The sequence below is a fragment of the Amblyraja radiata genome, chromosome 11, assembly GCF_010909765.2.
Source record: "Amblyraja radiata isolate CabotCenter1 chromosome 11, sAmbRad1.1.pri, whole genome shotgun sequence".
Taxonomy (NCBI): Eukaryota; Metazoa; Chordata; class Chondrichthyes; order Rajiformes; family Rajidae; genus Amblyraja; species Amblyraja radiata.
Window position 1 is genome coordinate 65,955,681 of NC_045966.1, and position 11,859 is coordinate 65,967,539.

Below are 11,859 nucleotides of genomic sequence, written 5' to 3' on the forward strand. Positions count from 1 at the left end.
CTGCAATTCCTTTAAAATGCATCCCTCTCTCTCTCCCCTCTCCTCTCCTCACCTGCCCTCTATCTTTTCCTATCCCTCTCCTTTCTCTCACTCTCTCCCACCTTGCCCCTCTCTTTCACTCAATTCTTCAATTTTCACAATTCTTCATTTCTCCCTCTCTCTCTCTCTCCCTCCCTCCCCTCACTTTCCTTCCATCCCTCCCCCAGCCCACACTCCTCAATCTCTCCCTCTCTCTCTCCTTCTCCCTCTCTCTCACTCCTGTCTGCCACGCGGACCAGAGAGAGACAAGGGGGCGGGTTCCTACTCCCTCCCTCTGACTGACGTCCCTCTCCTCCAATCACACGCCGCTTCCTGCTATCTGCAAGTCCCGCCTCATCGCCCGGTTGAGCGACGTCTCTTTCCGCCAATGGGGACGTCCGATCAGACATAGGGCCGGATGTCCCGCCCCCGCCGTCCCGTCTGTGACGTCTCCGTTGCATTTCACATCTGGGATTATTGCAATGAATTTAATGCATTTCACATCCCGGAGGGTTGCAATATCACTTTAATGCAACGCATTTGCTGCACTTAACATTGCAGGAGGGTGCAAAGTTATTCCAATGCGATGCAATTGTTGCATTTAACATTTTTGTGGGGTTCTGCAAGATTAGTGCAAATTAATGCATTGAACTTCCAAGCCTGGGTGGGGGGGTTGCATTACTTGAATGCAACGCATTTGCTGCATTTAACATTGCAGGAGGGTGCAAAGTTATTCCAACGTGATGCATTTGTTGCATTTAACACTTGAGCTGTTTCACCTGATCTGAACCCAATGGAACGTGCCTTTTATACGCTAAAGAGAAATGTGAAGGGGACTAGGCCCCAAAACAAGCATCAGCTGAAAGGTGGCTGCAATGTAGGCCTGGCAGAGAAGACACCCAGCAACTGGTGATGTCCATGAATCACAGACTTATAACCATATAACCATATAACCATATAACAATTACAGCACGGAAACAGGCCATCTCGACCCCTCTAGTCCGTGCCGAACACATAGTCTCCCCTAGTCCCATATACCTGCGCTCAGACCATAACCCTCCATTCCTTTCCCATCCATATAACTATCGATAGACAATAGGTGCAGGAGAAGGCCATTCGGCATTTCCAGTCAGCACCGCCATTCGATGTAATCATGGCTGATCATCCACAATCAGTACCCTGTTCCTGTCTTCTTCCCATATCCCCTGACTCCGCTATCTTTAAGAGCCCCATCTAGCTCTCTCTTGAAAGCATCCAGAGAACCTGCCTCCACCTGAGGCCGAGAATTCCACAGACTCACAACTCTCTGTGAGAAAAAGTGTTTCCTCGTCTCCGTTCTAAATGGCTTACCCCTTATTCTTAAACTGTGGCCGCTGGTTCTGGACTCCCTCAACATCGGGAACATGTTCCTGCCTCTAGCGTGTCCAAGCCCTTAACAATCTTGTATGTTTCAATGAGATGCCCGCTCATCCTTCTAAACTCCAGAGTGTACAAGTCCAGCTACTCCATCTTCTCAGCATACGTCAGTCCCTCCATCCCGGGAATTAACCTTGTAAACCTACGCTGCACTCCCTCAATAGTGTGAGATTCAAATTCAATCACAAACTCTTCAGAGACAAAATCAAAGAAACAAGTTTTCCTTTATTACATTTCTGCGCAGAAAAGGGTGTCCCTCCTCTATCATCCTCTAGAGACACACAAAAATGGAGGTTGTATCTATCTTTTAAACCTTTCTTCACTATGGTCACTACCTCATGTCTCCCCATCGAGCTTCGTCCAATCATAACATAAAGCCCACATTCCCACGAGAACGTCCAGAAACGTCTCGGAACATCTCCTGACGTCAAAGGCTTCTGCTGGAGTTTTTATCTGTTACTTCTTTATCTAGAAGTTCCCTCTGTCCTGTATATTGTTACTTTCTTTTACCAGCAGTCTGGCTTCTGCTGACACCTTATTTCTTTCTAAGTTATAATTTTCAGAGTTCTAGTATAAATCAACCATCCCTATTAACCCTTCTCTCACAATAGCAAGAATGTCCTTCCTCAATAGCAAGAATGTCCTTCCTCAAAATACGGGACCAAAACTGCACACAATACTCCAGGTGTGGTCTCACTAGGGCTCTGTACAACTGCAGAAGGACCTCTTTGCTCCTATACTCAACTCCTCTTGTTAAGAAGGCCAACAGGCCAAAACTGCACACAATACTCCAAGCGTGGTCTCACGAGGGTTCTGTACAACTGCAGAAAAGACCTCTTTGCTCCTATGCTTGACTACTCTTGTTATAAAGGCCAACATGCCATTCCCTTTCTTCACTGCCTGCTGTACCTGCATGCTTACTTTCATAGACTGATGAACAAGGGCCCCCAGATCCCGTTGTACTTCCCCTTTCCCCAACTTCCCCTTTCCCCATTTAGATAGTAATCGGCCTTCCTGTTTTTGCCACCACAGTGGATAACCTCACATTTATCCACATTAAACTGCATCTGCCATGCATCTGCCCACTCCGCCAACCTGTCCAAGTCACCCTGCATTCTCATAGCATCCTCCTCACAGTTCACACTGCCACCCAGCTTTGTGTCATCTGCAAATTTGCTAATGTTACTTTGAATCCCTTCATTCAAATCATTGATGTATATTGTAAATTGCTGCGGTCCCAGCACCGAACCTTGTGGTACCCCACGAGTCACTGCCTGCCATTCTGAAAGGGACCAGTTAATCCCTACTATTTGTTTCCTGTCTGCCAACCAATTTTCATGTCAGTCCTCTACCCCCAATACCATGTGCCCTAATTTTGCCCATTAATCTCCTATGTGGGACCTTATCAAATGCTTTCTGAAAGTCCAGGTACACTACATCCACTGGCCCCCCCTTGTCCATTTTCCTAGTTACAACTTCAAAAAATTCCAGAAGATTAGTCAAGCATGATTTCCCCTTCGTAAATCCATGCTGACTCGGACCGATCCTGTTACTGCTATCCAAATGTGCGGCTATCTCATCTTTTATAATTGACTCCAGCATCTTCCCCACCAGCGATGTCAGGCTAACTGGTCAATAATTCCCTGTTTTCTCTCTCCCACCTTTTAAAAAAAGTGGGATAACATTAGCTACCCTCCAATCCACAGGAACTGATCCTGAGTCTATAGAACATTGGAAAATTATCACCAATGCATCCAGGATTTCTAGAGCCACTTCCTTAAGTACCCTGGGATACAGACCATCAGGCCCTGGTGATTTATCAGCCTTCAGTCCCATCAGTCTACCCAACACCATTTCCTGCCTAATGTGAATTTTCTTCAGTTCCTCTGTCACCCCAGATTCTCTGGCCACTACTATATCAGGAAGATTGTTTGTGTCATCCTTTGTGAAGACGGATCCAAAGTACCTGTTCAACTCATCTGCCATTTCCTTGTTCCCCATAATAAATTCCCCTTTTTCGGTCTTCAAGGGTCCAACTTTGGTCTTAACTAATTTTTTTCTCTTCAGATACCTAAAGAAGCTTTTACTATTCTGCTTTCGATCTTGTCCTCGGGCACTGTCTGTGTTGAATTTGCAAATTCTCCATGCAAGCGTGTGGGTTTCCTCCCACATCCCAAAGACGCATTTGCTTTGTAGGTTAACTTGTCTCTGTAAAATTGCCCCTAATGTGTGTGGAGTGGGTGATGAAAGTGGGATAACAGAACTTGTATGAACGGGGAGACAAAAATGCTGGAGAAACTCAGCGGGTGAGGCAGCATCTCTGGAGCGAAGGAAATAGCCGACGTTTCGGGTCGAGACCCTTCTTCAGACTGATGTGAGGGTGGGGGGGGGGGAGAAGAAAGGAAGAGGCGGAGACAGTGGGCTGAGGAGAGCTGGGAAAGGGAGGAGAAAACGATTACCTGAAATTGAAGAAGTTAATGTTCACACCGCTGGGGTGTAAACTGGCCAAACGAAATATAAGGCGCTGCTCCTCCAATTTACAGTGGGTCTTCACTCTGGCCATGGAAGAGGCCCAGGACAGAAAGGTCGGATTCGGAACGAGTGGGGGAGTTGCAGTGCTGAGCCACCGGGAGATCAGGTTGGTTATTGCAGACCGAGCGGAGGTGTTGGGCGAAGCGATCGCAAAGCCTACGCTTGTTCTCACCGATGTGGAGCAGCTGATACCTAGAGCAGTAGATGCAATATATGAGGTTGGAGGAGGTGCAGGTGAATGTCCGCCGCACCTGGAAAGACTGCTTGGCTCCTTGAATTGAGTCAAGGGGGCAGGTAAAGCGACAAGTGTAGTGAGGGAAAGTGCCTCGAGAGGGGGGTTTGGGTGGGAAGGACGAATTGCCCAGGGAGTTACAAAGGGAGCGGTCTCTGCGGAAAGCCAACAGGGGAGGAGATGGGAAGATGTGACAAGTGGTGTGATCTCATTGATAGACAAAAAAACTGGAGAAAATCAGCGGGTAAGGCAGCATCTATGGAGCAAATGAATAGACGATGTTTCGCGTCAAGACCCTTCTTCAGATTGATGTCGGGGAGGAGGGGACACGAAAAAGAAAGGAAGAGGCGGAGACAGTAGGCTGTGGGAGAGCTGGGAATGGCGGGGGGAGGGAGAAAGCAAGGACTACTTGAAATCAGTGAAGACAATGTTCATACCGCTGAGGTGTAAACTACCCAAGCAAGTATGAGGTGCTGCTCCTCCAATATGCGGTAGGTGTCACTCTGGCCATGGAGGAGGCCCAGGACAGAAAGGTCGGATTCGGAATGGGATAGGGAGTTGAAGTGTTGAGATCAGGTTGGTTTTTGCGAACTGAGTGGAGGTGTTGTGCGAAGCGATCGCCAAGCCTTGGTATTACCGAGGTTGTCATACCCTGAATAATACAACCACATTTTTGTTGGAAAGTGGAAAAAAATAATAGAAATTGCATTCATTGCAATGTGTAAAAAGAGTTGAGATACTGTATTGTAATTTTGCTGCATGTCATTGCGGTATATATCATGTCTTGATTGGTGAATATGTTTAGTTTGTGACTTTATTTGAAGCAGAAATAATATGTGAATGTTTCGTTGAGCATAATTCTGTCTGGTAATTACGCACTTCTTCCGAGCACATTATCGCACGCATCATGCAAGCCGTCTTAAATGACCACCTAAACTGTCATTTGGCAACTTAAAAAGCTGCCGAGGTTGCCCGGCTGACAACAGAGAAAAAAAAATAAGTGAGAGCCCTGCAAGGTGTATAATATTTTTGACACTGTCATAGGCCTTTCTTTCATATGCTATCAATGCATATGGGTTCAAACGCACAATAGTTTCTAAACAACCCATCAGTAATTTTCCTTGCCCTCCATTTCAGAATAATACTGTTTTAAGCCAATGCGCGACACTAGCACTGGCAATAAATAAATCAATGAATAAGTAAACAAGTAAATAAATAAATAAATGGACAGATAAATAAATAGACAAATAAATAAATAAATAAATAAGCGCTTTCCAGCCCCTTATCTCATTGGCCACGCTCGGCTTGAAATCTGTGTCAATCTGGTGGACCATCTTCCTCTAGTCGTGGGTGTGCGGGATTGGGAGGGGCCTCACAAGTGGAACAGTTTAGGTCCTCTCTTCATCTAAATCCGGCCCTGCATGTGTGGGATTCAAGCAGCCCGACCGCGGTGGCAGTGCCCAAGGTGGCGTCCGGTTGCCGCACAGAGTTGATGGCTGCATACATAGCGTTAATTACCGTAGAGCTGGGCTGTGCTGTCGGCTGCAGACATCAGGTCACCACCAATTTGAAATCCAAAATAATGTTACGGAACGTCGGTATCATCAATGTAGAGGCACAAACATCGTGAATAAATGGATTCTTTATTCAGGCATTGTAGGTTAGATGTACATGCACGTTTAGCACTCTAGCATAATAGTCATTGTTGTTGCTGAGACGCTGTTGCCTCGTGGGCTCAGTTGAGCTACTGCTGAGGTGGCAGGGCACTCTCATGAAGAGAGAGGAAGAGCAAGAGGAAGAGAGAGGAAAGGTCAGTTCTTATATACTAGGGCACACCCCAATATCCCGTGACTCCTTCCCGTGACTGTCGAGAATTCGCACAGCAAAAGTGACCTGTTCCTCTGTCACCCCAGATTCTCTGGCCACTAGTATATCAGGAAGATTGTTTGTGTCCTCCTTTGTGAAGACGGATCCAAAGTACCTGTTCAGCTCATCTGCCATTTCCTTGATCCCCATAATAAATTCCCCTTTTTCGGTCTTCAAGGGTCCAATTTATTTCTCTTCAGATACCTAAAGAAGCTTTTACTATTCTGCTTTATATTCTTTCAATGACAATGCAGTCATTGCATGCAAAGGATATGCAACAAAATACTAAATATAATTACTATCTAAATGGCGTCAAGTTGGGAAAAAGGGAAGTACAACAGGATCTGGGGGTCCTTGTTCATCAGTCAATGAAAGTAAGCATGCAGGTACAGCAAGCAGTGAAGAAATCGAATGGCATGTTGGCCTTCATAACAAGAGGAATTGAATACAGGAGCAAATAGGTCCTTCTGCAGTTGTACAGGGCCCTAGTGAGACCACACTTGGAGTATTGTGTGCAGTTTTGGCCTCCAAATTTGAGGAAGGACATTCTTGCTATTGAGGGAGCCCACAGAGAGTTGTGAGTCTGTGGAATTCTCTGCCTCAGGTGGAGGCCGGTTCTCTGGATGCTTTCAAGAGAGAGCTCAATACGGCTCTTAAAGATAGCGGAGTCAGTCTTCCCGCTGACTGGAGATCCTGCAACAAGAAAGCTTTTCACTGTACCTCGCTACACGGGACAATAAACTACACTCAACTCAAATGCTCTATTTTGATTTAGGAAATGTCAACAGAGTGGAACAAACGTACACATGTGAAGATTCAGTCGTTCGAACTCTAGCGATAAACGTGACTTTAAAACATTGTGGAAAACCTTCTCATGTGTCTGTTATTGTAAATGTTTTGAAAGAGAGAGAGGAGAGAGAGAGGGGAGAGAGAGAGGGGAGAGAGAGAGAGCGGGGAGAGACAGGAAGAGGGGGGAGAAAGAGTTTGATTTAGTTTTTTGTTTAGTTTATTATAGTTTAGCTGACTTTAGTTTATAAAGAGAGAGAGAGGAAAAAAGAGAGGGGAGAGAGGGAGAGGGGGATAGAGACGTAGAGAGAGAGGAGGGGGGAGAGAGAGAGAAAAGGATAGAATGGAGGAGATGAGATTTAAACGGCTCCAGGGTGAGATTAACGAGGGACTGAAGATTGGCCAACAACGGAGGTCGACAACAAAATGGCCGCCGTTAGGTTAAGTGTCTTCTCTTTGAATCACTTCTCTCCGGAAGGCGACTCCGGACTGTCATGGCCGCCACAGCCAGACATAAAAACAGCTATATTTCCCCACGAGTAGTAATCAAAAATCTGTCGCCTCCTTTTGCTCTGGTATTTTATTTAATTCACATGTTTAATCGCTAATGTGTTATTATTAATGTTTAATGTTTTATATGTCATTCCGAACTGTTACTGTATGCCATGTTGTCACTTGCGGGCGGAGCATCAAGGCAAATTCCTTGTATGTGAATACATGCCAATAAACTTATTAATTCATTCATCATTTCCGCCTCTGTGCCCTCCTTTCCTCTCAATCTCTCCTTCCCACCCAACGGGTGCTCTCCCGGGGAAGAATCCGGGGTCAGCAGGGCTCCAGGGGTCAGATTAAGGAAGGATGGAAGATTGGCCAACCATGGAGGTTGACAACAAAATGGCCACCATCAGGGTAAGTGTCTTCTTCAGCATGTCTGCCTCCGTGCCCCTCCCTTCCTCTCAATCCCTCCCTCCCTCCCTCCCAACGGGGCGCTCTCCCGGGGAAGAACCCAGGGTCAGCAGCGCTCCAGGGGTGAGATTAACAGGGCTGCCAACATTGGGTGAGAGTTGGGAGCGAGTAATTTGGAGAGACCAAGCCCGAGGGAGCATTGCGACCGGGGGGGGAGGAGGGTGCCCCCTCCCATTGGTACGGAACATTTGCATTTTTCAGCTTGAAATTGTGCAATATGGTGCATACTGTAGCGAGTCTTATAACCTACACTTGAATGCAATATATATGCTTTAAATTGGATTGGAGCGTTTTTGAAAGGGGGGAGGCTGTGCGATCACTGATCACTGGCCTTGGGGGTACCCGGTGAGGGAGTGGAGCAACCGAGTGTGGAGAGGGTAGGAACTTTTTGAAATTTGATGTATTAAAATCATGTTTTAGTGCACTGTAGAAGTATGATTTCAATGTTTTTTGTATGAAGTATTTTTAAGAGGTAACTTTTTAAGGGGTAACTTTATCCACACAAAGGGTGATGGGTGTATGGAACAAGCTGCCATAGGAGGTAGTTGACGCAGGGACCATCCCAACATTTAAGAAAAAGGTGGACTGATACATGGATAGGACAGGTTTGGAGGTATGGACCAAAAGCAGGTGGCGTAGCTGGGACATGTTGGCGGGTGTGGGCAAGTTGCGCCGAAGGGCCTGTTTTCACACTGTATCACTCTATGACTACATTATACCTCTACCATGCATGAATGCTTCAAAATCAAGTGATCGAGTTTTATTGCCATATACTCAAGCATAGAAAATAGGTGCAGGAATAGGCCATTCGGCCCTTGGAGCCAGCACTGCCATTCAATATGATCATGGCTATTCATCTAAAATCAGTACCTCTTTCCTGTTTTTTCCCCATATCCCTTGATAACATATAACAATTACAGCACGGAAACAGGCCATCTCGACCCCTCTAGTCCGTGCCGAACACATAGTCTCCCCTAGTCCCATATACCTGCGCTCAGACCATAACCCTCCATTCCTTTCCCATCCATATAACTATCCAATTTATTTTTAAATGATAAAAACGAACCTGCCTCCACCACCTTCACTGGAAGCTCATTCCACACAGCTACCACTCTCTGCGTAAAGAAGTTCCCCCTCATGTTACCCCTAAACTTCAGTCCCTTAATTCTCAAGTCATGTCCCCTTGTTTGAATCTTCCCTACTCTCAGTGGGAAAAGCTTTTCCACGTCAACTCTGTCTATCCCTCTCATCATTTTAAAAACCTCTATCAAGTCCCCCCTTAACCTTCTGCGCTCCAAAGAATAAAGCCCTAACTTGTTCAACCTTTCTCTGTAACTTAGTTGCTGAAACCCAGGCAACATTCTAGTAAATCTCCTCTGTACTCTCTCTATTTTGTTGACATCCTTCCTAAAATTAGGCGACCAAAATTGTACACCATACTCCAGAATTGGCCTCACCAATGCCTTGTACAATTTTAACATTACATCCCAACTTCTATACTCAATGCTCTGATTTATAAAGGCCAGCACACCAAAAGCTTTCTTTACCACCCTATCTACATGAGATTCCACTTTCATGGAACTGTGCACAGTTATTCCCAGATCCCTCTGTTCACCTACATTCTTCAATTCCCTACCATTTACCATGTACGTCCTATTTTGATTTGTCCTGCCAAGATGTAGCACCTCACACTTATCAGCATTAAACTCCATCTGCCATCTTTCAGCCCACTCTTCCAACTGGCATAAATCTCTCTGTAGACTTTGAAACTCTTCTTCATTACCCGCAACCCCACCTATCTTAGTATCATCTGCATACTTACTAATCCAATTTACCACACCATCGTCCAGATCATTGATGTACATGACAAACAACAGTGGACCCAACACAGATCCCTGTGGCACCCCACTCGTCACTGGCCTCCAACCTGACAAACAACCATCCACCATTACTCTCTGGCATCTCCCATTCAGCCACTGTTGAATCCATCTTGCTACTCCACCATTAATACCCAACCATTGAACCTTCTTAACTAACCTTCCATGAGGAACCTTGTCAAAGGCCTTACTGAAGTCCATATACACTACATCCACTGCTTTACCCTCATCAATTTCCCGAGTAACATCTTCAAAAAATTCAAGAAGATTAGTTAAACATGACCTTCCAGGCACAAATCCATGTTGACTGTTCCTAATCAGACCCTGTTTATCCAGATGCTTATATATATTATCTCTAAGTATTCTTTCCATTAATTTGCCCACCACTGACGTCAAACTAATAGGTCTATAATTGCTAGGTTTACTCTTAGACCCCTTTTTAAACAATGGAACAACATGCGCAGTACGCCAATCCTCCGGCACTATTCCCGTTTCTAATGACATTTGAAATATTTCTGCCATAGACCCTGCTATTTCTACACTAACTTCCCTCAATGTCCTAGGGAATATCCTGTCCGGACCTGGAGACTTATCCACTTTTATATTTCTCAAAAGTGTCAGTACTTCCTCTTCTTTGATCCTCATAGTTTCCATAGCTACTCTACTTGTTTCCCTTACCTCACATAATTCAATATCCTTTTCCTTGGTGAATACCGAAGAAAAGAAACTGTTCAATATCTCCCCCATCTCTTTTGGCTCTGCAGATAGTTGGCCACTCTGACTCTCTAATGGACCAATTTTATCCCTAGTTATCCTTTTGCTATTAATATAGCGGTAGAAACCCTTCGGATTTACTTTTACCTTACTTGCCAAAGCAACCTCATATCTTCTTTTAGCTTTTCTAATTTCTTTCTTAAGATTCTTTTTACATTCTTTATACTCCTCAAGCACCTCATTTACTCCATGCTGCCTATAACTATTGTAGATATCCCTCTTTTTCCGAACCAAGTGTCCAATTTCCCTTGAAAACCATGGCTCTTTACAATTTTTACGATTTCCTTTCAACCGAACAGGGACATAAAGATTCTGTACTCTTAAAATTTCACCTTTGAATGTACTCCATTTCTCTTCCACATCTTTCCCATAAAACAAACTGTCCCAATTTACTCCTTTTAAATCCTTTCGCATCTCCTCAAAGTTAGCCTTTCTCCAATCAAAAATCTCAACCCTAGGTCCAGTTTTGTCCCTCTCCATAATTATATTGAAACTAATGGTATTGTGATCACTGGACCCGCACTGTTCCCCAACGCATACCTCTGCCACCTGACCCATCTCATTTCCTAACAGGAGGTCCAGTACCGCCCCTTCTCTAGTAGGTACTTCTATGTATTGTTGCAAAAAACTATCCTGCACACATTTTACAAACTCCAACCCATCCAGCCCATTTACAGAATATGTTTCCCAGTCTATGTGTGGAAAATTGAAATCTCCCACAATCACTACCTTGTGCTTACTACTAATATCTGCAATCTCCTTACATATTTGCTCTTCCAATTCTCGCTCCCCATTTGGCGGTCTATAATACACCCCTATAAGTGTTGCTACCCCTTTCCCATTTCTTAGTTCCACCCAAATAGCCTCCCTAGACGAGCCCTCTAATCTATCCTGCCAAAGCACTGCTGTAATATCTTCCCTGATAAGCAATGCAACACCTCCACCTCTTGCCCCTCCAATTCTATCACACCTGAAGCAACGAAATCCTGGAATATTTAGTTTCCAATCACAGCCCTCCTGCAACCATGTTTCACTGATCGCCACAACATCATACTTCCAGGTGTCAATCCAGGCTCTAAATTCATCCACTTTTCTTACAATGCTCCTAGCATTAAAATATACACATTTAAGAAACCCACCCTCTCTTATTCTCTGATTATTTTCTTTTTCTTCTCTCTCCCCTACATTTTGGGTCAGAGTGCTACCATTCTCTGCCCCCTGCTTCACACACTGACTGCTAGCTTTCCCAATTTGAGTCCCTCCCCCCAACCATACTAGTTTAAAGTCTCCCCAGTAGCCTTTGCAAATCTCCCCGCCAGGATATTGGTCCCCCTTGAGTTCAAGTGCAACCCGTCCTTTCTGTACAGGTCGCACCTTCCCCAAAAGAGGTCC